The sequence below is a fragment of the Mauremys mutica genome, chromosome 13 (genome assembly GCF_020497125.1).
Source record: "Mauremys mutica isolate MM-2020 ecotype Southern chromosome 13, ASM2049712v1, whole genome shotgun sequence".
NCBI classification, from domain to species: domain Eukaryota; kingdom Metazoa; phylum Chordata; order Testudines; family Geoemydidae; genus Mauremys; species Mauremys mutica.
Window position 1 is genome coordinate 10,024,444 of NC_059084.1, and position 26,167 is coordinate 10,050,610.

General features: G+C 45.3%; 1 protein-coding gene and 1 long non-coding RNA gene across 10 annotated transcripts in view; one reads left to right on the plus strand and one right to left on the minus strand.

Moving 5' to 3' along the window:
• The window catches only part of LOC123348564, an 82,410-nt gene extending 62,614 nt beyond the window's left edge, over nt 1-19,796 (plus strand). The window contains exons 4-6 of the long non-coding RNA XR_006573214.1: nt 10,244-10,402; nt 13,631-13,748; nt 17,131-19,796. This is a non-coding gene — a long non-coding RNA (uncharacterized LOC123348564). The remainder of the gene's footprint in view (nt 1-10,243; nt 10,403-13,630; nt 13,749-17,130) is intronic.
• Nucleotides 1-26,167, minus strand: part of PHACTR3 (phosphatase and actin regulator 3) — a 165,121-nt gene that overhangs the window by 76,278 nt on the left and 62,676 nt on the right. The window lies entirely within an intron of this gene.

Genomic DNA, 26,167 nt, shown 5'->3' on the forward strand with positions numbered 1-26,167 from the left:
AAGGGATTGTTTTCGGAGAAGACGGATTCGCGGATCCAGTCGCTCAAGGACGGCCGGGTGGCGATCCGGACACTTGGGATGCATACGCCGGTTACGCAACGTAGACCTTTCCGCCCGCAGCCCTCCCGCTATCAGTCGCGGTACCGACCCTACCCGGCTCGGCGACCGGCCCAAAATCGCCGTCGCCCGTCGGGCAACCGCCGAAACCGGGGCCAGGCCGCTTCCAAAGCCCCACAGGCAGCGAAGCAACCCTTTTGATGGGACGCACGAGGGCTGCACATCACTCTCCCCTACGGATCCTCCTCGTTTATTTCACAACCGCCTCGCCCGTTTTTTCTTGGAGTGGTCCCGAGTAACGTCAGACGGCTGGGTGCTCAGCACGGTCCACTCGGGATACCGTCTTCAGTTTGTTTCTCCACCTCCTTCCCACCCACCTTCCCTGTCCCTCTTCAGGGACCCCTCTCACGAGCAAGTCCTCCTACAAGAGGTCCAGACTCTGTTGAGCGTGGGTGCCATAGAGGAGGTGCCTCCCTCCAGGCGGGGCAGGGGATTTTACTCCAGATATTTCCTCATCCCCAAGGCAAAAGGCGGGCTACGTCCTATCCTGGACCTTCGCGGGCTGAACAGATACCTACTCAAGCCCAAGTTCCGCATGGTCACCTTGGGGACCATCATTCCCTCCCTGGATCCGGGAGACTGGTTTGCGGCCCTCGACATGAAGGATGCCTACTTCCATGTCGCTATTTACCCCCCTCATCGGCGCTACCTTCGGTTTGTGGCCAACGACGCCCACTACCAATTCGCCGTGTTGCCATTCGGCCTTTCGACCGCCCCCAGAGTATTCACCAAATGCATGGCGGTCGTCGCCGCAGCACTGCGACGGAACCAGATACACGTATACCCGTACCTGGACGACTGGCTGATTCGCGGTCTGTCCAGACAGCTCGTGGAGAGTCAGATAATAGAGGTCCTGGCCCTCTTTCGGCGCCTCGGTCTTCTTGTCAACACCGAGAAGTCAACTTTGATTCCGACGCAGCGAGTCGAATTCATTGGGGCGGTCCTCGACTCCACGATGGCCAGAGCCTGTCTCCCTCGCGCTCGACACCAGGCGATGGTCTCCATCATCCGAGACCTCGTCAGTTTCCCGACCACGACGGTGCGGTCATGCCTCCGCCTCCTGGGCCACATGGCATCGTGTACGTACGTCACCGCGTACGCACGACTTCACCTTCGTCCGTTTCAGTCCTGGCTCGCGACGGTGTACCGCCCGCATCGCGACGCCATCGACATGGTGGTCACAGTCAACAGGACGGCTCTCGACTCCCTCCGCTGGTGGCTCGACCCGGAGGTCGTGTGCGCCGGAGTTCCGTTCCACCCTCCCCGGCCATCGGCAACGTTGACCACGGACGCCTCTGCGCTCGGATGGGGGGCTCACCTGGGAGACCTCCACACTCAAGGCCTCTGGTCAGCAAGCGAGCTCACACTCCACATCAATGTCCGCGAGCTCCGAGCAATCCGTTTTGCGTGTCACACCTTTCGGACCAACCTGCAAGGCCGCTGTGTGACAGTATTCACGGACAACACAACAGCAATGTTCTACGTGAACAAGCAGGGCGGAGCCCGCTCGTCCCCCCTCTGCAGGGAAGCGATCCTCCTGTGGGAATTCTGTGTGGCCCACTCCATTCACCTGGAAGCGTCCTTTCTTCCGGGAGTGCAGAACACGCTGGCCGACCATCTCAGCAGGTCGTTTCTCTCCCACGAGTGGTCCCTCCGTCCCGACGTTGCTCACACGATCTTCCAGAGGTGGGGGTTTCCCCGGGTCGACCTCTTCGCCTCCAAGGCGAACAGGAAGTGTCTCCAGTTCTGCTCGTTCCGGGGGCACTCGCCGGGCTCTCTGTCGGACGCTTTCCTGTATCCGTGGCAGACTCACCTCCTCTATGCCTTCCCTCCGTTTCCACTCGTGCACAGAGTGCTCCAGAAGCTTCGGAGGGATCGAGCCACCATGATACTCGTGGCTCCAGCCTGGCCGAGGCAGCATTGGTACACCCTGCTGCTCGAGCTCTCCGTTCGGGAGCCCATCACCCTCCCGTTGTGGCCGGACCTCATCACGCAGGACTTCGGCAAACTCCACCATCCGAACCTGCAGTCCCTCCATCTTACAGCCTGGTACCTGCATGGTTGACCCACGCAGAGAGGGGCTGTTCGGCGGCGGTGCAGCAAGTCCTGCTTGAGAGCAGAAAGCCGTCCACTCGTACCACCTACATGGCAAAATGGAAGAGGTTCGTGCTCTGGTGTGACCAGCAAGGGCTCAACCCATTCGTGGTACCTGTCCCTACCATCCTAGATTACCTATGGTACCTTAAGGAACAGGGTCTGGCGGTTTCCTCCTTGCGGGTCCACCTCGCATCGCTGTCCGCCTTTCGTCCGTCGGTGGAGGGTCGAACCATCTTTTCCAATCCGATGGTCTCCCGCTTCCTGAAGGGCCTCGACCGCTTGTACCCGCCAGTACGTCGCCCTGCCCCGACCTGGGACTTGAACCTCGTCCTGGCCAGGCTCATGTGTCCGCCATTCGAGCCTATGGCCACGTGTTCTCTCCTCTACCTCTCCTATAAAACGGCATTCCTGGTTGCCATAACGTCTGCAAGGAGAGTCTCGGAGCTCCGAGCGTTGACGGTGGGCCCCCCCTACACTGTCTTTCACGCTGATAAGGTGCAGCTTCGTCCTCACCCGGCCTTCCTACCAAAGGTGGTCTCGGCCTTCCACCTTAATCAGGACGTCTTTCTCCCGGTTTTCTTTCCGAAGCCCCATGCTTCGTCCCGGGAGCAACAGCTCCACACTCTCGACGTCCGTCGGGCGCTGGCGTTTTACATCGACCGGACAAGGTCCTTTCGGCGTTCCACCCAACTCTTCATCGCAGTCGCTGATCGCATGAAGGGCGAACCGGTCTCTACCCAGCGCATTTCCTCCTGGGTGACTCAATGCATCAGGTCATGCTACGAGCTTGCTCACGTGACACCATGCCGACTCACCGCTCACTCTACAAGGGCACACGCCTCGTCAGCCGCCTTCCTGAACCATGTCCCCATCCAGGACATCTGCAGAGCGGCCACCTGGTCTTCGGTCCACACCTTCGCCTCCCACTACGCGTTGGTGCAGCAGTCTAGAGACGATGCAGCCTTCGGCTCTGCGGTATTGCATTCCGCCACGTCTCACTCCGACCCCACCGCCTAGGTAAGGCTTGGGAATCACCTAACTGGAATGCATTGGAGCAATCACTCGAAGAAGAAAGAACGGTTACTCACCTGTAGTAACTGTTGTTCTTCGAGATGTGTTGCTCCAATCCATTCCAGACCCGCCCTCCTTCCCCACTGTCGGAGTAGCCGGCAAGAAGGAACTGAGGAGCGGACGGGCCGGCTGGGGTATATATTTAGCGCCATGGCGGCGCCACTCCAGGGGGCGCCAGCCGGCCCGCCGGGGTTGCTAGGGAAAAAGTTCCGGAGAAGCCGTGCACGCGCGGCGCGCACACCTAACTGGAATGGATTGGAGCAACACATCTCGAAGAACAACAGTTACTACAGGTGAGTAACCGTTCTTTATCCACCTCTGGATTTTCATTTCGATCCCCATCTTTTCCAATTTAACCAATAATTCCTCATGCGGAACCGTATCAAACGCCTTACTGAAATCCAGATATATTAGATCCACCGCATTTCCCTTGTCTAAAAAATCTGTTACTTTCTCTAAGAAGGAGATCAGATTGGTTTGGCACGATCTACCTTTCGTAAATCCATGCTGTAATCTATCCCAGTTGTCATCGGCCTCCTGCTCCTTAACCACATGTAGTACTTAAGAAAAGCGCCAACAGCTATTACACTGATACGTTCCTTAAGGAAATTGGGGGAGATGGGAAAATTCTAAGCCGTTTCATCCAGCAAAACCACAGGAGCACGCAGATTATGCTTCAGGTGGGCAACTGGTTCAGACATTTTCAATATTTTGTCTTCACATGACCGTTTGTTTTGTTTATAGCCAAGCTTCGCATGGAACAATAAAGATTGAATAATGACAGGCTTCTGCCAGCCATTACCATGAAAGATGATAGCACAGCTCCATAAACAAGGATATTGATGACATTGTTGAGATGTGCATTTGGACACCAATATACTAATTCCCAAAAGTGATGCTTTTATCTGTCACCCAGCCATGTCATGAGAGTGCAAATTATAAGATGATTTGAATATCTTTTTCAACAATCCTTTGCAATTTAAATGACAGTGTGGAACAATGAGTATATGAACATTTCTGAGCGATTGGTCTCTGGAATAATAAAATGACAATAATTTGCTTTGTGACTAGTGAAGAAGAAAACTAAATATGGTATTTTAATGGGTTTTTAAAAAAAAGTTGACGGGATGCAAATACATAAATCTCAGTGTAAAGGTGGGGATTTCCAAGAAAACAGGAAATAATTTTGAAAAAAATATTCAACACAGAGAGGGGAAGAACTCATTTTTCTTTTTCATTTAATTTTGAAAATATTGGTATTAAATATTGATATTGCCAATGAACTTTAAACAGAAAAGTTAAATACTTTGTCACATTAGTTAGCAGAACTGAACAATGGATGTAAAAACACTTTTCTTCTGTGTCGTATAAGCACATGAAATAAAGAAACAGTTAAAACGCTCAAAACTTGCTATGTGAGTATGGGCACAATTTGTTCACATGTCATTAAGGGAGGTTGAGGAGATAGAGTGCTAATTTCACTATTTGACTGAAAAGACTTGGTTTGTGATTCACCTTGTAACTTGGGAGTCATGTTCTTTGAGTATGATCAGTGCCACCTGAAACATAGTTACATCATAGAGTGAAAATGTAATGATAGGTAAAATCAGGAGAAAAGAAAAAATTTAAAAGCTACTTGATGGAAGCTTTCTCATCTTCCTCAGTGTTAAATGGGTTTTCCAGTTTACCACTGCACTGAATGAACACCCTTATTCATCCAGCAGATCAGAAGCAAATGAAATGTTTCTAATAAATAACTGGATTTTTCTCTGTTCCACTATGGAATGTCCCACACCTTGAAATGTTAATCTCGTGTTTCCTTCTTGTTCATTGGACAAATGTGGTCTACCACTTTTGTGATCACTGGAAGACTGATGAGTCTTTGAGAAAAGAAGACTTCAACTATGTTAAGTGCTGTTACAAAGAGGATAATGATCAATTGTTCTCCATGTTCACTGAATGTAGGACAAGAAGTAATTGGCTTAATGTGCAACAAGAGAGATTTAGTTAGATATTAGGAAAAACTTTCCAACTATAAGGAGTTCAAGACGAGAATGCCTTGCCAAAGGAGGTGTTGGAATCCCTGTCACTGGAGGTTTTTAAGAACAGATTGGTCAAACAGCCCCACTAGCATGGGTGGAGGCTCAGACTAGCTTCTTAGCTACGTACCCGCTGCCCATGCTACCCTCACTACACTGCTATTTTTAGCATGTTAGCTGGAGCAGAGCTTGTGCAGGTATGTGTATGTGAGCTGGGAATCACACACACACACCCCGCCCAAATGTACATGTAGCCGCAGTCCTGCTTCAGTGCAGGAAGCTGAACTAGATAACCTCTCACAGTCTCTTCCAGCCCTACATTTCTATGATTCTATAAGTCTTATGCTTTCACAAGAGCAGGAGTTTGCTCCATTGTTCTTGACTACATTTCTTTCTTTTCTATCCCACTGTGTCTCTCCAGAGTCTTCCTACTGGCCATATATCAGTTGTGGAGTTTATATTTTGTAAAGCGTTTTGTGACTGTTAGGGATGAAATCTCTGGGCCTGATAAGAAACTCTTTAAGGCCAACAGCTAGACTCCATTGACTCCAAACACAATCTTTCTCCTGCATTGCATAGGACATGAGATTCGTTACCCATGAAAGGGCAAGAGAAGATGGTTACATATCTCTTATTTCATTCCTGTTGATCAGTGTCTGAAAGTGACAGGAGCAAAATGTAGATTCACATTTTTAAACTGATGACCAAACCTTTCTGCCCATGGCACATGTGTGAATCATTCCTTGATGCATGGAGCATTTGAGAAAAGAGTATGTTCGCCTTGTGTTCAGAAGCATAATGTATACTGACCTTTGACAGAAAGGATTTAGTGTACTTAGATTTCTAGAAAGCCTTTGACAAGTCCCTCACTAAAGGCTTTTCAGCAAAGTAAGCTGTTATGGGATAAGAGGGGAGGTCCTCTCATGGACTGGTAACTGGTTAAAAGATAGGAAACAGAGGGTAGGAATAAATGGTCAATTTTCAGAACGGAGAGTGGTAAATAGTGGTGTCTCCCAGGTGTCTGTACTGGGCCCAGTCCTATTCAGCATATTTATAAATGATCTGGAAAAGGGGGTAACCAGTGAGGTGGCAAAATATGCAGATGATACAAAACTACTCAAGATAGTTACGTCCCAGGCAGACTGAAAAGAGTTAGAAAAGGATCTCTCAAAACTAGGTGACTGGGCAACAAAATGGCAGATGAAATTCAATGTTGATAAATGCAAGTAATGCACATTGGAAAACATAATCCCAACTATACATATAAAATGATGGGGTCTAAATTAGCTGTTACCACTCAAGAAAGAGATCTTGGAATCATTGTGGATAGTTCTCTGAAAACACCCACTCAATGTGCAGCGGCAGTCAAAAAAGCGAACAGAATGTTGGGAATCATTAAGAAAGGGATAGATAATAATAAGACAGAAAATATCATATTGCCTCTATATAAATCCATGGTATGTCCATATCTTGAATACTGCGTGCAGATGTGGTCACCTCATCTCAAATCCCATTATTATTTAGGTCCTGCTTTGAGCAGGGGGTTGGACTAGATGATCCTCCTTCCAACCCTGATATTCTATGAAAAAAGATCTATTGGAATTGGAAAAGGTTCAGAAAAGGGCAACAAAAATTGTTAGGGGTATGGAACGGCTTCTGTAGGAAGAGAGATTAATAAGACTGGGACATTTCAGCTTGGAAAAGAGAAGACTAAGGGGGGATATGATTGACGTTTATAAGATCATGACTGGTGTGGAGAAAGTAAATAAGGAAGTGTTATTTACTCCTCATAACACAAGAATTAGGAGTCGCCAACTAAAATTAATAGGCAGCAGGTTTAAAACAAACAAAAGGAAGTATTTTTTAGAGTCAGATTGCCTGGGGCATAGTCACCCTGTGGAACTCTATGCCAAAGGATGTTGTGAAGGCTAAGACTATAACAGGGTTCAAAAAAGAACTAGATAAATTCATGGAGGATAGGTCCATTAATGGCTATTAGCCAGAACAGGCAAGGATGCTGTCGCTAGCCTCTGTTTGCCAGAAGCTGGGAATGAGCAATAGGGGATGGATCACTTGATGATTACGTGTTCTGTTCATTCCTTTTGGGGCACCTGGCATTGGCCACTGGATGACAGGATACTGGACTAGATGGACCTTTGGTCTGACCCAGTATGGGCGTTCTTATGTTGTCTAGACAAGATAGACTTTGTGAATTTCAGTCTGGAAGTATATGCTGAGTGAAGACCAGGAAACAGCAATGAGGCGTAGCACCTGAGGGGAACCGCAGCATGGCAACCTTTTAACTGCCACCAGAATGCTGGAATCTCATGGGCTGTTTTTTTCCCAATGATATATTTGAAAATAAGAAGTATGATGAAAATGAAACTGAGGCATTGCAACTTTTCCTTGTTATCGAGCCAGCAGTGATAACAGAAAAGACACACAGTGGTTCTGCTATTATGATGATTTTAAAGCTATAACAGATGCAGCAGAAAATGGCATTTAGCCCTTCCTCGTGACAGCCATTGTAATGGGAATGTGAACATTTACAAAATTAGCTCCTCTCATTCCTAAGGCTGCAAATCAGATCCTCAGTAGTGGGATGGAAGCTACTGTGGGGGTCAGGGCAATTTTCAACAAGCTATCCCTGTGCTTGCCTACACTCTTACGCATCACTGCTTGAGCAATTCCCATTGTCCTGGGAGCTTTTCAAGCATGTAAGTGGAGATTAAATGAGCCAGCTGGTTTTAGAGGATGTCTTGGCAGGTTGCTGATGCCGCTGCATTTCATTCAGGATTTAGACATCACCCACATGTTTCATTGACCACCTCTAGCATAACATCGCTGTAGCATCTTTGTCTGAAACCAGGAAATCAAGGCAAGCCTAGGAAATAAACCTCATCCCAAATTCGGTGCATCTCTAACAATGTTTACTTACTCCCCTGGGATCGTCTTCAAAGCCGACAGCAGAGGAGTTTACAAGGACTCTCAGAAAGGGGAACCAGTAGCTATGAGCAGTTGTGCAGTTGATAGTGTTCCTCCAAAGTTGATTGCAATATCCCTATTTACGCTTGCCTGTTACTCTTGGGCGTTTTAAGTAATGGTAGCCAGAAGGAACAGTTCCAGTGTTCAGACCCCACTTATATTTCTCTAATGAAGAAGCAGGAGGTGGGTCTAGCAAGGAAGGAGAAGAAGAGGTGTTTTATGTTTGACAAAGCATTAAGCTTGGATGGGGTAATGAGGCATCCACTCTACAACCTTGAGGTCTCCAAAGGGTATTGAATTGAGTTAACTTGATAACTATGTCTTATTGCCTTGTTCTTAGCTTTGCACATGGGGTGAGTTTTGGTCCATTTTAGTTTTGAAGACTAATTAAAAGAAATCAGTATGCTTAGTGGGGGGAGTAAAAGCAAAGTTATTGACCATAGTTATATAGAGGGCTGCTGTCCGAAAACAGCTGGCACCGGGAAACAGGGCCGCCCAGAGAATTCCGGGGGCCCGGGGTCTTCGGCGGCGGGGGGCCCCCGCTCAGGGGCGGCTCTAGACCCCAGCGCGCCGAAGACCTGGGGGGCGGCATTTGGCTCCGGTTGAGCTCCCGCAGGCATGACTGCGGCAGGTCGACCGGAGCCCGGGACGAGTGACTGCGGCGGGTGCCGTGGTCCCGCGGCTCCGCTTGACCTGCCGCAGTCATGCCTGCGGGAGGTCCAGCCGAGCCGCGGGACGAGCACCCCCTCCGCAGTCATGCCTGCGGCAGGTCCACTCGTCCCGGGCTCCGCTTGACCTGCCGCAGTCATGCCTGCGGGAGCTCAACCGGAACCGCAGGGGCCCCAGAAAACACTCGTGGGGGCCCCTGCAGGACGCGGGGCCTGGGGCAAATTGCCCCTCTTGCCCCCCCCTCTGGGCGGCCCTGCCGGGAAAAGCAAAGGAGCAGTGGTGCGGTGGAATTGGAGAGCTTGGCCCACAAAAGGGCAGGAGATGAGGACTGAAGAGCAACAGGAGCAGGAGAACAACAACCTGAGACAGGGAAGTCTGTAATGTGAGCTTGGCTTTGCTTTGGATTGGAGGAAACTTTGATAATGCAGGGAGGGCAGAGAGTTAACTCCATTGTTTGCTTTCTTTTATGTGAAAATGTAGCAGCCCCTAGGAGGCCATTCTAGCTGACATAATTCAGAGCAGCCTTGAGGCTGGTCAAAATTATGCTGGGGTTACACTGGAGCCTGCCTGTCCACCAGGAACAGGGGGTATAAATGTAGCATCTGCCTCCAGCCCCTCAGGTCCTGTACTGGGCACTGCTTAGCCAGACTCAAGATTTAGTCCTTTAAATTTAAGTTAAAACTCCCTGAAATATGGACACAGAGGATGAAGGCTGGAAAGGGAAGACTAATTTTAGGGCAGGTAAGACCAATCCTCCACTGCAGACTTTGGTATGTCTTCTAACTTTATTGATCTAAATATTTGTAACAAGGCACATACAGTTCTAAGGAAACTGATTTAATTGCCTAATATTTTCTTACTGTGTGCAGTTCTCCAACTGAGAGGGAGAAAAATTTAAAATGGAACCAACGTAAGACAGATGTCCTGAAGTCATAAATATCAAGGGAATGGTCTTCCTGGCAATAAGAACCATGTGAAAGCCCTCAGAGCTCTTCACTTTTACTCAAATCATTTTTTCTTTTTTGTGGGTTGGCTATTTGGGAGATAAGAAGACTATCACACAGAATGTAAGCAGTTCCCACATGCTGCAGCGACTACTGAAGTAGCACACACACCTAAATATCAGCCAGAACTGCAGCCAGCAAGCTGCCTGGGCTTGCCAACTCTGCAACCATTTTCTGAAGCATTCAGCACATTTTTGGATCTGCAGTTAATATTTTAATTATGCTAAATATAATGTGGTTATTTCTCTTTTTTTTAGTCAGATTGCCTGGGGCTGGTCTGCACGATTATGTAAAAGATGCACAGGAAATGTAAACAACTGGAAGCCAGATCAGATTCTCATAAGCAGGGAAGGCGACCGTGAACAGCTTGAAGAGCACTCCAGTGTGGAAGCACATGAGAGAACCTTTACACAGGGGCATGTAAGCACAAGCTTAGCCCATAGCAGGGACTTAACACAGGTTGTTACTGTTCTGCAAGTCACAACTAGACAGTCAAATCTGCACCCCTCCACTTAGAGACATCTGGCAGTTTCTCTGCGGCCAGCACATGGCCCTTTGACACCACTCCCAAAAGTAATGGTCCCAACAGTGGAGCTTTTGGATTCTGGATATGATATACTTGCACTAGAAACATGGACTGGAGAAGGCTGTTATGATTTGATTTCCAGAACTCTGTTAATGAAGGTACCACATCTCGCAACCAGGAATGGTTAAAAATGAACACAGTTGCTGCTTGGACTGTTTGGTGGTTATCTCACCTTGCACACCTTGCACTGTCATTTATCCTTTATAGGTGTGGTAGATAGTGAGCATGCTCACAAGGAAAATAAGACATTTCCAGACTAGATCGGGCCAATGGTCATCTCAGGCCAGTATCCTGTCCTGGCCAGTGGCCTGTTCCAAATGCTTCAGAGGAAGGTGCAAAAATGGACAGTTAAGTACAGTAGAGATTAGGGCTCGGTTAATCAGCATGCCCTTCCTACATGTTCAGACATCAGTGGCAGCAGTCTGATATCCAGGATATCTCAACTCAAAGCCATGGAAGGGATTCTGAAGTGACCAAAGGTGTCGCAGAATAAACCAGGCAAGAGGGGAGAGAGCCATTTTGAAGGAAAAAGCTTCTAATGAGAGATCAGATCAGAACAATTATGTTAGTTGAATTAAGAGAGAACTGCTGGGGCCTGATATTTCAGAGGTGCTGAGTACCTGCAGTTCCGCTTGGCTTCAGCTGGAGCTGGAGGTGCTTAGCACCTCTGCAACTCAGATCCAATAGAATAGTCCCCCCTTGTCTTATTCCTTTGTCATTTAAAATCTTGTTGGCTGGGGTTGAAGCAAATCAACTCATTCCTGCCTATCCCCAGTCCTGTGGGATTTCCTGGTGAGATGTCCATGTGCTCTGCTTGGGGGACCTCCCCGAGAGAGAGAGAGAGAGGGGTGAGGACTGGCTATTTCTCAACATAAACATCCTGCAGATTTTATTGTCTCCAGTGTTAACTATGTTGTGAGAGTGTCTGGGTTCTGCAGGTTGGCTCTTACATTTTTGGATTTTTCCTGCTGAGCCAAAGAGACTATAGTTTGATGCCCGGACTGCTGATTACAGCAACTGCTGTAATTCACAGTGTGGAATCTGTATGGCTGTTCAGCACATCGGGAACCAGAGCTGAGATGCGAGCCTTGCTGCAGAGAGGAGCTGTGAGAGCCCTTGGAAGTACAGTTGTGAATATTCAAAGTGGGCACAGGGAAGTCACCCTGTGGTGTTTATGCAATTGCCAAAGGGTCTAGAGCCTATCAACTTGTTGGGCATTTAGGTAACTTCCATTAATGGTAAGCAGAGTCATGCCTGAACAAATCTCTGGTGCATCACTGAAAGAGGAACGCTGAAAATCTGCAACCTGAAAGCAGTGGAAAAATAACACAGCAGACAAAAACTGCAGGCAAATTTGAGAGGCAAGGCATGCTCTGCTTTCTGATGAATCGGTTTGTAATGCAGCTCTGGGGCCTCTCTCCTTTATTGTCATTGCATCTGTCTTTGCACCTCAGCCACAGAGTTAATAATGGAAGAGGAGGTTCCCTCTGAAATGAACTGACCCTTTGGCCAAAGACATTGTGGGAAGAATTGTAATGACCTTTAGGCTTCTGATACAGACATAACTTTCCATTGTTACTGGTAGGGGCCTCTTTATCAGTGTTGAAGTGTCTAACTAAAAATAATGCTAAGGAGGACCCCGTCTCAGGGCAAACTGGGCCTGTAAAGGGTTAATGTCCACAGCTGACTATGAATGGTGCATGAATCGGGTGTCCAAGAGTCATATGACAGCAGCCTGGAAGTGGTACAATTCTAAGAGGAGTTGCCACCCCAAGCAGCAAAAAAACCACAAAAAAACACGATCATGGCTCTACCGCCACCGCTTCAGTGTTCAGCAGCTGGTCCTTTGCTCCAAGAGGGAGTGAGGGACCTGCCGCTGAATTGTCGCCAAAGAGCCGGACGTGCCACCCTTCACCGTTGGCCACCCCAAGCACCTGCTTGCTGGGCTGGTGTCTGGAGCCGGCCCTGGGTAAGTGCTACTAGTTACCAGGACTCCTTGCCTTGCTACTTGTTACCAGGTCTCCTGAGTAAAGCTGGGTGAAATATTTTCAGCAAATAGTTGATTTACCAAACAAACGCGGGTTTAGCTGACCTGAAACTATTTGCGAATTTGATAATCATTTGCCAAATCATTCTGACCAAAAAACGTTTCTTGGGCCTGGGGCACCTTTCTGAAAATGGCTGGGACAGGGGCTGCCCTTGACTTTTAGCCCAGTTGTCAGACCACTCACCTGGGATATCGGACACCCAAGTTCAATTGCCCCTCTGCCTGATGGAGTAGGAGAGTGTCCTAACCCACTGCGCTATGGGGTAGTCTAGCACAGGGTGCTCTCAATCTCTCCCATTAAACTTGGGTCTGCCATATGTCAAGTAAATGCCCTAACCAACTGGCTGAAAGTTATAAGGGAGGTGACACCAGCAGCTCCTCCTCCTCCTCCCGCAGCCATTTCCCTTTTTATTTTAAAACTGCCCAGAACTAGAAATGGACCGTTTCAGGTAGAATAAAACATTTTGTTTAAGCCAAAAGGAAGTTTTCATCAACTTTTAAGATTTACCCAAAAACTTTTTTGGAATTTTCAGTTTTGGTTCTTGTGGAATTTCCCCCCCCCCCCCCCTTGAACTCCCAGAGAGAGAGAAACCAAAAAACACCAAACAACCCAATTTTCTTTTTTATTTGCCCAGCTCTACTTCTGAGGGGGGCGCTACCAAAGCTACCTTGGACCAAAATCTAATTTTTCCACCCATCCCTATTTGAAAATTTCCACCCATCTTTACTATAGGAAATTAAGGATTTCCTCCTTATTTTTATTTTTGAACTGAAGGAGAAGGGGAAAAAACCTGTGGCTGACGGGAGGGGGCTGCTCTTGTCAGGAAAATTTATTTCCATTCTGTCATGCTGAGCTTCCCGTCAAAGTATTTGAATTTCAGAAACGGCTTTAGCTGAAATAACGAAGGAACAGATTACTCTCATCAAAGAAAAGAGAATATGTGAGTGGCAACTCAAGCTAAATCTCTGTGACATAAATATACTGTATTTATTTGAGGCTTGTGATTTCTTTCAGAAAATGTTCCTCCAGGAAGTTGACATATCACTTAACAGCATTACTTTAATAGAAGCAGAGGTGCAAAGAAATTAATCGGGAAACTTTCATGCCTTTTGGATCAACGTGTCAAGTCCTGGTAACACTTCTTATCATTTATAATGCATGGTCTGACACTAGTGGTTCATTAACAAAATAGGTTTTACAAAGTTTGCGTAAAGCAGGGGTACTCGATAGGCAGACTGTGGGCCAAACCCGGATCACCAGATGCTTTTGAAAGGACCCCGAAATCTTTTTTAATTAATTGTCATTATTGTTTTTAGCATTTTTCTCTGGAGTCTGGACCCTGGCTATATCTTGAGCAAGAAATTTTTGACAAAAAATAATTGATTACCTCCTGGTGTAAAGGAATCCAAAATGTGGTTTCCTCTCTTTTACCTGGAGAAGAAGGAAACCTACTGACAGTAAGAAAATGAAACCACTGAAGGATTGTTATATAATAAAGGCTAATTCAGTTATCTCCACCTGTGCAATGCCTTGTTATGACAGGTGAAGCATTTACATGTACTGCACCACCCAGCAAGAATCTGGCCAGCCAGAGTTGTGGTTCCCAGGAGAAAAAACAAATAGCTCAACAGGCTGGTGTGGCCTGCTGCTCCCCTCACAGCCACCTTGTGGAATAGAGGATTGGAGAGTACACTGTGGGACAACCACTACCAGCTCCTCCCATCTGCCCTATGGGTTTTCCCCAAAAAGGACTCCATGCCACACAGGCATTGCAGACTGTGTGTGCAGCTTCTCCTCAAAAACCTGTCCTCCTGGTGCTCCAAGGCTAAGGACTTGAGGTTAGGGCTAATTTCCATAATGCACTATCATCATTTGTACCAGGAACAATTATTTGGATACCTTTTATTACAAAAATAAATAAATAAAGAGGTTGGGAGAGTGTTGGCAGCGAAGCTTTCTTCCTGCCAGGGCCTACACTGAGTGGTTTAACAGCCTGTGTTCACTGACCTTCCTAGCGATGAACAAAGTAGAGCAGATAACGGTGTGCTACATATGGGAGACTGGGTATTGTAATAGCTGCACTGGCATAGCCAGCAGCAGTCAGGCACCAATGCTGTTGGAATGATGTATGTATGGCCCCATGAGGGAATCTGCAGCCCCTCAGCAGCTTTCCTTTCTTACTGTGGGTATGTCTATACTGCAATTAGATGCCCATGGCTGGCCCGTGCCACCTGCCTCATGCTCGCGGAGCTCAGGCTGCAGGGCTGTTTAATTGAGGTGTACGCATTCTGGCTGAGGCTGCAGCCTGAGCTCTGGGATCTCTCCCCTCCTGCCTGAACCCGGATGTCTACCCTGCAATTAAACAGCCCACAGCCCGAGCTGCATGAGCCCCAGTCAGCTGGCATGGGTCAGCCACGGAATTGTAACTGCAGTATATACATATCCTGTGTTACCTTCATAAAGGGTCTCTGCAAACTACTTCAGAGATGTTTCTTCATGATACCATGTGCATCTTACAGAAGAGACATCACATTAAAGAAATGGGTGACCTTTAATCTAAGAGTCCCATGCTCAATAGCAACTTGGGAGTGGAGTTGTTATTAAAATGATTTTTGTCTTATTTTCCTTGAAAAAAGGAACAAAATTCATAACCCAGAAACCCATCTGCCTAGTGTTGCCTTTCTCATTCTGCCAATGGGAACCAATGTCTGCCAGACATATGGTCAGCTCTCAATTTTATATTCAATCCAAACCTGTAAATCAAACTGATAACCAAGGACCTCTCTTCTGTGCAATTTTGTGCGCATGCACTTTACGGCATAATTCCCTTCTTTTCTCAATGCCCTATTTGTGCTGCACCACTTCACCATTATGCTATTGCTGCATCTGCTATAAAAATTTGCCTGCCTGATGGAAGTCAAAATCACCCATTCTTATTCTCTACTCTGCTGGCCTCTCCTGCGCCACAACTCTCCTACCTCTGTTGCCAGTGTATATCCATAAATGGGCATAAATCAAGCATCTTTGGTGCAAATTTTAGATCTAATGTCTTCTTAGAGGACACCAGGCCTTGGAGATAGTGGAAATATTTGAGTGCAAACATAAGACAGAAGATAAAATAGAGCGGTGATTGAAAAAGATGCATGAAAATGGATCTAATAGACCAATTTGACTCTTCTTCTAGTGGGGATGCACCCATCTAATCTAGAATAGAATGTGACCCTTTGTGGGTGTACTGAGGTACTGGGCCCCTTCAAGGACCAGAGCCAGTGAGCCCTGTTCCAATGAGCCCTGGCTGCCACACCTGGGATGGATGTGGGGTTTAATCAGTAGAACCAGCTGGGGATGGAGGTGCTGATTCCCCTGTAAAGAGCAGCTGGGGGTGTGGGGGAAGAGAACCAGGGTGAAGTTGGAGTGAGGGAGTTTAGTGGAGGCTTGCCAAGGCAGGGAATGGCTGCTGGGAGCAAGTGGACTCCAGCAGAGGACCTGTAGGTATGAGAGTAAAAGTTCCAGAGAGGGAAGGCCTGGGAGCTCTTAGCAAGAAAGACAGGGAGTATGGACTTGATGGAGATTTGAGAACTTGCTTTTGGGAATGAGTTTATTATTTAAATAAATCCAGCTCTAAAGAGGAGAGGGCTTCCTTGAGAGTGCCCTGAAACGTGGAGAACTGAGGCAGACCATCTGCAGTGACCTCAGGCCACAAAGGAGCGCTTAGATGGTGGCTGATCCCTTCACAGTGGGCCTCTGATACTCCTGCATTTGGTTGTATGAAAACCCTGCTGAAATCCTTCCTGTAAGGATGCCTTATTACTTCAAGTCTGAGAGTGTTTATTTTCTGAAACATCAATTACAATAATCTTCAGAAATGTTCTTCAGGACTCAATAAACAGTCATGATGACCCATTGCTTGTTAGACCCAATGGGTCAATAAACAGTCATGATGACCCATTGCTTTCCTTCTAGCTCTCCTTTTCCCCTCTTTCCTCCCCTCCCCCCAAAAGACAGAGAGAGAGAATAGAGTATCTCAGACAGTGCACAGTTCCAAAGGGGCTGTGGTAATACTCAGCTGTCACATCTCGTGATAAAGTTCACAGTTTCTACTCTTTAGCTTGGCAGTATCTTGAGGCTCAGATCAGCACTAGTCTAATTGAACTGTAATATCCCTAAGCTTAAACACTGACCTGACTGTGTTCAAATATGAATGAGCATTCCTGGTGGCCCGTACTCTGAAAATGGAGATTCCAAGACCAATCTTTTGGCTGTTGTTGCCAACATCCATGCATATCTGTGAAACCTTTTCATAGGTCCTAAGGTGCTTTTGAACATTTCAGCCACTGATGACTGAGGTTAGAACAACTTGCAAGTGCATATCAGTTTATTGTGCTAATGATTGCTTTTTAATCAAAAATGCACACGATGTTTCTTATGGGAATGGTAGGGACCCCTCAAACACAAAGAATGAAAACAGAAAATATTCACAAAATATTAAGCTATATAAAATGTTTCTCATGCAGGTTGCACAACCGCTACACAAGAGAGTGCTTGCGCTTCTTTTACGATTAGTGGGATGAAACAACTACATAGCTATAATCCTGGTCCTGCAGTGGAGATAAAATGCTACTCGCCTTACAAGGAAATGATGGAGGAGAATGGCAAAGTTCCGTAATCATTAGCTTCCATGTCACCCATCAGCCAAGCAGAGAGAACTGCCAAGAAAGTAACTGCTCTTGAGAAAGATGTTGAAAAAGATGAAGAGCTGGTGGCTAATTTTCCAGCCTCTGAACAGCTCTTACCTGAACAGACTAGGAAGCAGGGAAAGAGACAGTAATACAGACTGATTCTGTCTATCAAGGGAAATTTTACTGGGATGGTCTGTACTCAATTCCACTTCTCCAGTGCCAGCCCCAGGAAAGAGTTTTCATCCCTGGATGTCAAACACTGTATTTAACCAATGCTTCCCTTAGATGCGGCACACACTACCATAACTCCATCTGGAAATGCATATAAGCAGTCTCGTTCTAGGCCAGCATGATTACTGCTCTGTTGGCAGCTGAGTCTCCGTGATTCTCTAACCTGACACTGAATGGTTTGTTTCTTTTCTGAAAGCCAAGGAAAAAAAGATTATCATCATGGTGGGGGAGGGGGAGAAAGAGAGAACCTTTTCCCAAAAAATAAACGTAGAATCCCTATCGTTTTTGCTCAGCTAGAAAAAAGAGTATATCTTGAATTACCCTTATTTAACTAGCAGAAAATAACAGCGATTTATCAAGCAGAAGAGGAAAAACCTTTAAATTACAGAGCTTTTTGGGGGCCAGTATTTTGAACATTGTCATTTTGTTGTGCTGGGGGGAATCTGTACCAGCCGCATGATGGATAACAGACGAGTTTTAACATCAGCAGGGAATGATGATGCAATATTTTAGAAAAGGAAGCGCAATTGCTGCGTGTTACAGGCAGATTTTCCTTACTGAATGCCTTTCTTCACATAGGCCTCAATTTAGAAAAGCACTTAAACCCATATTTAACTTTTAAATATATGCTTAAGTCCCCAAGACCTGCTTAAGCCCTCTTGCTGAATAGGGATGCTTTCCAGAATAAGGGCCCTTCATCTGTCTCTAGTTCTCTAGCACAATTTGAAGGCCACATGAGAATAGCATGTAGCAAGTCTACTGAAAGGGTCATTCAAAATGCCATTAACGACTCCTTAGGACTTCCCATAGTTAAGTTGGCTAAAATATTATTGGCTTCTAAATGTTGCCATTCCAGATCATCTAACTGGAAATGAATTACTTGTCAATGCATGGTGATGGAATAGATTGCCATTTAGCACTTTATTTACAAGCCAATGTAATGCCTTGTATTAAGTATTGCTGATTTTGTGGAATGGGGGTGGGGGAGTAAGGAGGAGTCTGACAAAATGCATTTAGCATCTTCTCTTTTTGGCTTTGATTCTGCACCCAAACAAAACCCCTTTTATTGACTCTTATTTGGAGTCTTCCCCTAAGGAGTTTGTTGCAGGGTCAGGGCCTTAGTTGTTATTAATTTCTCGCTTCAACAATTGTTTTGTTCAACAATTATCAACAATTTAAGGCAAATCAGCAAACTCATCAGTGACTATTACTGTGGTTCTCTGTATTTTTAAAAGATTACATTTAAAATAAATGGAATTTTAAAAAAACATTTAATATTCACATTATTTTTTTAGGAGAAATCCTCTTTTGGGGCTAGTTAAGTTATGTGTTTGATGCCTAGTAGTATGTGAGCTGCTGCAAAGATCACATCATATTTCAAGAATCCTGTAATGAATAGTTCTAAATCCAATGTAGGATGTTGGTTAGGAACTGGCCAAAACCAGCATCCTTTATTCTGTAGATGTTTGTGACCAAGTAAAAACAGTAACAGTCACTTAACCACTTGATTGTAAATTGTTATGTTGACAGTATTACAAATGCTGATGTGTATGACATAAGTCTATAGTCATAGCCAAAACAAGGTGCCAGTTAACTAACCTTAAATAAAGAGTCCAAATATTGGTGACATTCCCTTGTGTCCCCCTATGTTTGCAATGGGAAATAGAACCTACAGTATTCAGGGTGAGGTGGTTATAACTGCAAATACTTATTCTGTTAGCGAAAGCAACTGGTGAGTTTCGACCAGTCACCAGTGTCACTACTGTACTTATAGCACATGAAACTCCAAGGAGGAGACAGCATGTCTAACCAATGAAAGCTTTCAGTTCGATCTCCTTTGTGTAATTTTAAATGGTTTTCGTCGCTTTTTGGAATGAACATAAACAAATTTCAATTTTGCTGCACAACCAAGCAGACGAATTTATGGAAGGAGAGTTAAATACAGAAACAAAGCAAAGTGCCTCTGGGGAGCTCTCTGCTCCCTGGCACAAACATCATCTCCTTTCCTGTCCACTAAGGGAATGAGACTAACGACGAGCTCTCTGCTTTTGTGAAGGCTCCAACCGTGTACCCAGATGGCACATGGCCCACAGAGTTCATTGGCTGTAATGGTGTGGGATCATCAGTATGCAGCTTCTCTTGATGAGCCTGTGTTGGAGCAACTTCAGTACAGTGGCTTTTTGTAACATTTACCAGCCCTTGTTTGCATATAGTTGAGGCTTTCTTACATGGGAATTGTAACCTTGTGTCACAGGGTACCGTGCAGGCTCTCCCACTTTTTTGCCTGCCTCCTGTGTTTAGGCTGGTATAATAAAGATTGTTCATTTCTTTTGTTGGATCACCGCAGTGTCTTTATTTACAGTACTCGTGCAGTTCCCAGCTCCCCCAACAGTTAGTGCCCCACAGACCCTCCCCGGGGTCTCCTGGCCCTTGAGGCTTCCTTGTTGGCAAGGAGACAGAGATACTGCCCTCCTGTCTCCTCCCAAACTAGCCTCCTCACTGAGGTTTGCCCAGGGCTTTTATAACCCGCTCCTGCTCCAGCCCAGCTGTCACTACTTAGCTCGGTATGTTCCTCTGAGCCAGCCTTCATTAGGGCTTGCAGCTGGGCTCCCTGCTGAGTACCTGCATCTCTACACCTGGCCTCCTGGCCAGAGCGCAGGCTGCAGCCAGCAGTTTGGCAGGGCTTTAAAGGGGGTTTTACCCCTACCCTGCTACACCTTGTCTCTTTTTTTTTCCTACCGCGAGTCCTCTGTTTCTTAGACAAACCAAGAAGACCCCTTAGTAAATTTATCCATGCTTCAACTTGGTGCCACCATGGAGGTCTTAAATCTTCCCTACCATCCTCAAGGGTAAGTGAGGGTAACTGACGCTCCCTTCAGAGAGCCTCTGTATCAGTCCTTAATGTCTCAGCGGGGGTCACTAAGAGTAATGCAAAATGTTCTATTGACCCCACCTGGGACCTGAATGTAGGGTGACCAGATGTCCTGATATTTGGGGCTGCTTTTTATATGGGCTCCTATTACCCCCTCCGCCCTGTCCAGTTTTTTCACACTTGCTATTTGGTCACCTTCCCTGAATGCTCTCAGCCAAATTGTGCTGTCACTTACATTCGAGACAGTAATAAACGTATGTAACCGTCAGGGAGGGTTCTACCACAGCACATAGATGCTAAACCTGGCAGTAAATCTTGATTGTCTTCCATCAGAAACACAGAGAAACCCATGAAAACAAACCCCATTGTTGGTATGTCACAGCCTGCTTTGCAGCAGCATAATAGGGCACCTGGACACGAAAGTAGAATTTGGTCCCGGTGTCTCTGCACCACTTGCCCCTCTGGGGTGTGAAAGGCCAGTACTAGGAACTGAATTTATGGCTCCCCATGTGTCAGTAAACAGTGCTAGTATTTAAACTGTGGTTGCTACTGTTATGCGCTATTAGCACTCAGGGCCTCAGCCACATGGTGTTAGGCATTGTACAAATGTATAAGAAAAATACCGGAGCTGCCCCAGGTAGCTTACAGTTGTAAAATAAAAGCTACCCCAGCCAGCAAAGCCTACCTCAGGAGGAAGGTACCTAGGGGTCTCAGGACTCAATCTTTCTCCCATTTAAGTCAATGGCAAAACTCCTATTCACTTACGTGTTGCAATCTCAGACCCTCAGACACTGCCCTGTGCTGAGAATCATACAGGTAACAAGATAGATGGCTGTACTAGATGAATGTAATCTGAGTTAAATTAACATAGGAGAACAGGTTTCAGAGTAGCAGCCGTGTTAGTCTGTATCCGCAAAAAGAACAGGAGTACTTGTGGCACCTTAGAGACTAACGTTTATTTGAGCATAAGCTTTCGTGGGCTACAGCTCACTTCATCGGATGCATGCCGTGGAAAATACAGATACATCGGATGTATTTTTAAGGTGTATATAACAGAACATTTAGAATTACCTTTTAGAACTACCATAAATAGATTCTTAAGTTAAATCAGCTAGAGCATTTTGAGGACATTTCTGTGACTGTCCTTGTGTGCCAATTAAGAATATCCATAGAGCAGGGATAATGACTTTGGTTATGTTTTTGCACTGATATAAGCACACAGTCAACACTTAAGAAACAATGAGTAATTATAATAATAATAAAATGACAGCGATGAGAATACCAGCTGTGCATTGATTTGGGAGCAAATACAGAAACAGTAATAAATACATGCAGTCCTCAGTGACATTATGGAAAACGGGAGAGGAGACAAATGGAAATAAATCGTGATCTCCTTCCATCAGAAACCCATAAAGCACTCCATGGGACAGGCGCAGCGGCTGGCTCATGCTCATGAAAGCAGACCACTTCATGGGTACTTCGCAGCTGATTTTTTTCCAAAGGGCTTTGAAGAAGTATAATTATTTTCAAAAGCCTTAAGGAAGCTGCACATCAAAGGAAATATGGAAGAAACAATATACTTTGATAAAGCTAACCAGACATATAGGATTTTATGCTGGGGTCTTGCAGTGTTTTAAAACAAAGCATAGCAGCGCATTTTGTGTTCCATTTCAGGATTCAAATGGAGTAATGAACAACATGAAAGGCTGCATATTAAATAATAATGTTCTTTAAATGATAATCCCATAAGAGAAATGACTCCATTTGTAAATTTTGTTCAAGTAAAATCTATTTCAAAGGTTGAACTCTGGTGGAGGGAAGGGGAGTCCATATTAAAATCAACCCTCTCCACCCCTCCCCAACCAAAATTAGGTTGAATTTTGCAGATTCACCTGCCTCTAACAATGACTTCTCACTTCCAAAACACTAGATGTATCTTTCCAGCATCTTGTAATAATAAAGTCAGCTCTGTGTGTCCTAACAAGCTATTTTGCATGCCTATTAGCAATACAGATGCCTGAGAAAACAAATCTGAAATGCAGGTATTTCCCTCGAATGATGATTACAAGTAATAGAAACATTAATTTCCACTGAGTGGGCCCTGAGCCAAGCAGACAGACCACTGGGGATGCAGTATTACTAATTTATTAGCCTGGTGCTACAAAGCATTGCATCCTAATTCAATTTTTAAAACCCCCTCATTCAACTCTACATACACATTAAAATTTCATAGAAATTGATATGTTCTTGTCTCAGTGTCCTCTGCTATTTCTATATCTTAAGCTTATCCTGACATAAGCATATTTTTAGAGGTCTTTAAATGAACCATTTATTTTAAAAATGCTATAAGTTGAAACCTCAAGCAGGGAGTTAAATTTAATTTTTAATGTGTCCCTTTTCAAAATTATTTTATTTTAATAATTGTAAATGTATAAGATTGCAATACAACACACACACACACACACACAAATGTGCACTCTCTCTCTCAAAGCCAAATGTTGATCTGGGCTAGGGTGACCAGACAGCAAGTGTGAAAAATCGGGACAGGGGGTGGGGGGTAATAGGAGCCTATAAAAGAAAAAGACCCAAAAATCGGGACTGTCCCTATAAAATCGGGACATCTGGTCACCCTAATCTGGGCTCCAATAAGATGCCTATATTATTTGTGGATGCATCTATTTATATTGGCAAATCTCAGTGTTCAGGAGTGAGCCTGTTTTTAGAGGTCTTCTGAATTTTTGCCCTCATCGTGAGCAATAACATCTTTGGGACCTGTGGGTTCTAATCCTGAGTTGGGGGTGGGGGAGGGGAAGGGGAGAAAGCATTGTCAAATTATATGATTGAGAAATCCATATTTTATCTCTGGGCTGGTATCGACTTAGTCTGATATTGGGCATCTCACTTGAACCTACAGGTGGTTTATATCCTAATTTGAATTGTTGATAACACTTAGCCTACCTCACAGAGGTGCTTTAAGTTTTAAATTACTGATGTTCATACAGTGTTTTGAGATCCTTTGCAAGAAGGTGTTATAGAATTGCAAAGTATTAATTAGTATATCATTTTTAGACATCTTTTTACATCTGAATTATTGTTTGAAGTTTGGTTGTGCAGCCCTCCATGACTGTGGAAATTTTAGTATCCTAGGACCTATCCAATAGTTTAGGTGCAAAATGCATGCCCAATTGTGTACCTAATTTGCACAGACAATTATCATGATTGCAAATATAAAGCATGCACAATTTGCATGAAAAATGTGTGCATTCCATCACAGGGTTTACACTGGAAATTACGAATAAAATTGCAAACGTTTTTTGAACATACAATTGTGTAGCTAAAGTGTTTGAAAAGTTTGTTTATACTATTTCTATCTAGACACTCCGTTTCCCCCCAAAAAACTATGGGGATTGGATTTTCAAGGGATAGTGCAGTGAATGGGTGCACCTGCAAAAATTCACATGCACCTGTTACCCCTGGGAAACTCTGCAGTTGTGTGTGCAGACAGTGATTTGATTAGACTAACTGGGCAATGTGTACACAGAGATGGACTTGTATGACTATGGTGGATACCTGGGCATGCGCTGCCATCTCTTTTGGAAATTTGGCCTTAAACTAAAGTACAAGTACAGGGTTGCCAAAGATAAAAGGAAATAGCAAATAAAAGTATTCAAAGTATGTACAGTATCCCCAGAGCTGAATTAAAATGGAAATTATTAATGCTGAGAAATGTCTTCCTTTATATTCCAAATGCCTGCTAATTACCAGCAGCACTAAAGGTTAATTCAATTAGGATTACAGCTGAAAAACAAAAGGCAAGCAACAAAGTGCAGCTCAAATAGTTCCAGACAAAAAGTAAAGCACAATAATAAAAAGAAAAGAATTCAGCAAGAAAGTGCAAAAGTAAAAAAAAATCCCAGACAAAATACTTCTCTAAATACAGCACCTACACACACTATTGAAGTAGTAATCTGGTCAGGTACTTTCATGGAAGTTGATTGACTTTTACATGTAAAAATCTCTTGCTACAGAAGATCTCCTGTCCCGCCTAACATGCTTCCTCCCTATCATGTCTGGCTGCTAACGCAATTGGCAGCACTGAGAGCACAAGTCAACAACATCCAGCATAGAAGCAGTGAGAAGGAACAAATTGCCGCTCCATCTGCGAGACTCCCTGAAGGCAACCTCAGAGGTTCACCCCCACCACTGCAAGAAGCCCCACTGCTTACATAATACCAGCTCATAAAAAGTATTCTAATGTTATTCTCCCCAATGAATGCACACAATGCATTCTTCTGTTAATGTCTGCATGTACCTCACACTTCCCTCTGTAATATTTAACGGATCCATTTTTCCATAATTACACCATTCAGGGTGGGCTCGCAGGGAACACAATAGTTGTATTGGATTGACTCATACTGGATTGAGTCAATTGTATTGACCCGTGCAATAACATTAAACTGGCCCTTTTCCTAGATTATGGTCAATGCACATAGGTAATTTAGCAAAAAAAACCAAAAACCAAACTTAGACCTGATTCTAGGGTGACCAGATGAGAGGAAGAAAATATCGGGACACATGTAGCGGGGGGGGTTGCCAGTGGAGAAAAAAAAAACGAAAGCAGAGTGCCGCGGGTCAGACCTATATTCTCAGGCCCATATGCTGAGCTGAAGCTGAGGGGCTGTTCTGATGGCAGTCCAGGGGCAATCTGGAGGTTGCTGTAATTTACACCAGCTGCCTAGTGCCCCAATGAGCCGCTCTAGCACCCACAGATCAGCCTATGGATGGTGTAGGAGATGCTCTGGCAGCTCTGTACCATCCAAGGATTTCCAGTTGCTGCAGGAATCATCCAGCAGCTTTAAGGCAGCTTTGTGGTGGTGGGGGCGGGGGCAGTATAAAGCATTTGGGAGAATCGGGCCCTTGTTGCATCTGAAACACACTATGTACAGACACTGGGGGGTTCTGGAATTCTCTTGCCCATTAAAATCCTGCCTTGTATATTATGACTCAGCTGGTAAGAATATGTCAGTCCCAGAGTTGTGGGCTTTAATCTATAATGCAATAGTATGTAAAATTCAGGGAGCTTCAGCAATATTGAAGGTCCTATTCTATGTGTTTGCAGTTTGCGGTGATAGTAGCTATACAAAAGGCTTGAAAGACCAAAAAAAAAAAAGAACAATATGTCCTTTCAACATGTTAAGAAAAGGATTCTATTATGTTTTCTATGCATATATAATTTCCATTAACATTAGTGACAGCTGACTGTCTGTGTTAGGTGAGAAGAAACTCAAAGGTGTTAAAAAAGCAAACACTCCCCATCCAGGACAGTTGGTTCGCTAGTTCCAAATAGCTCATGGTTTTCATCCAAAAGGTCAAGTTTGGGGAAGGAAGCATCTAATAATTTTTTTCTATGGCATTTCACTTTCATCAGCAGGAATATTGGGGCTGTTTCTGTTTTTAACTTCTCTTGGGGTTTTTCTTTGACTGCAAAAGAGATGACTAGATCTTAGGGTAGGTCCATACTTACCCGCCGGGTCGACGTGGAGAGTTCGACTTCTCGGAGTTCGAACTGACGCGATAGTTCGAACTCCGAACGCGCTCCCGTCGACTCCGGAACTCCACCACCGCGAACGGCGGTGGCGGAGTCGAGGGGGGAGCCGCGGAGTTCGATCCCGCGGCGTCTGGACAGGTAGGAAATTCGAACTAAGGTAGTTCGACTTCAGCTACGCTATTTGCGTAGCTGAAGTCGCGTACCTTAGTTCGATCCCCCCC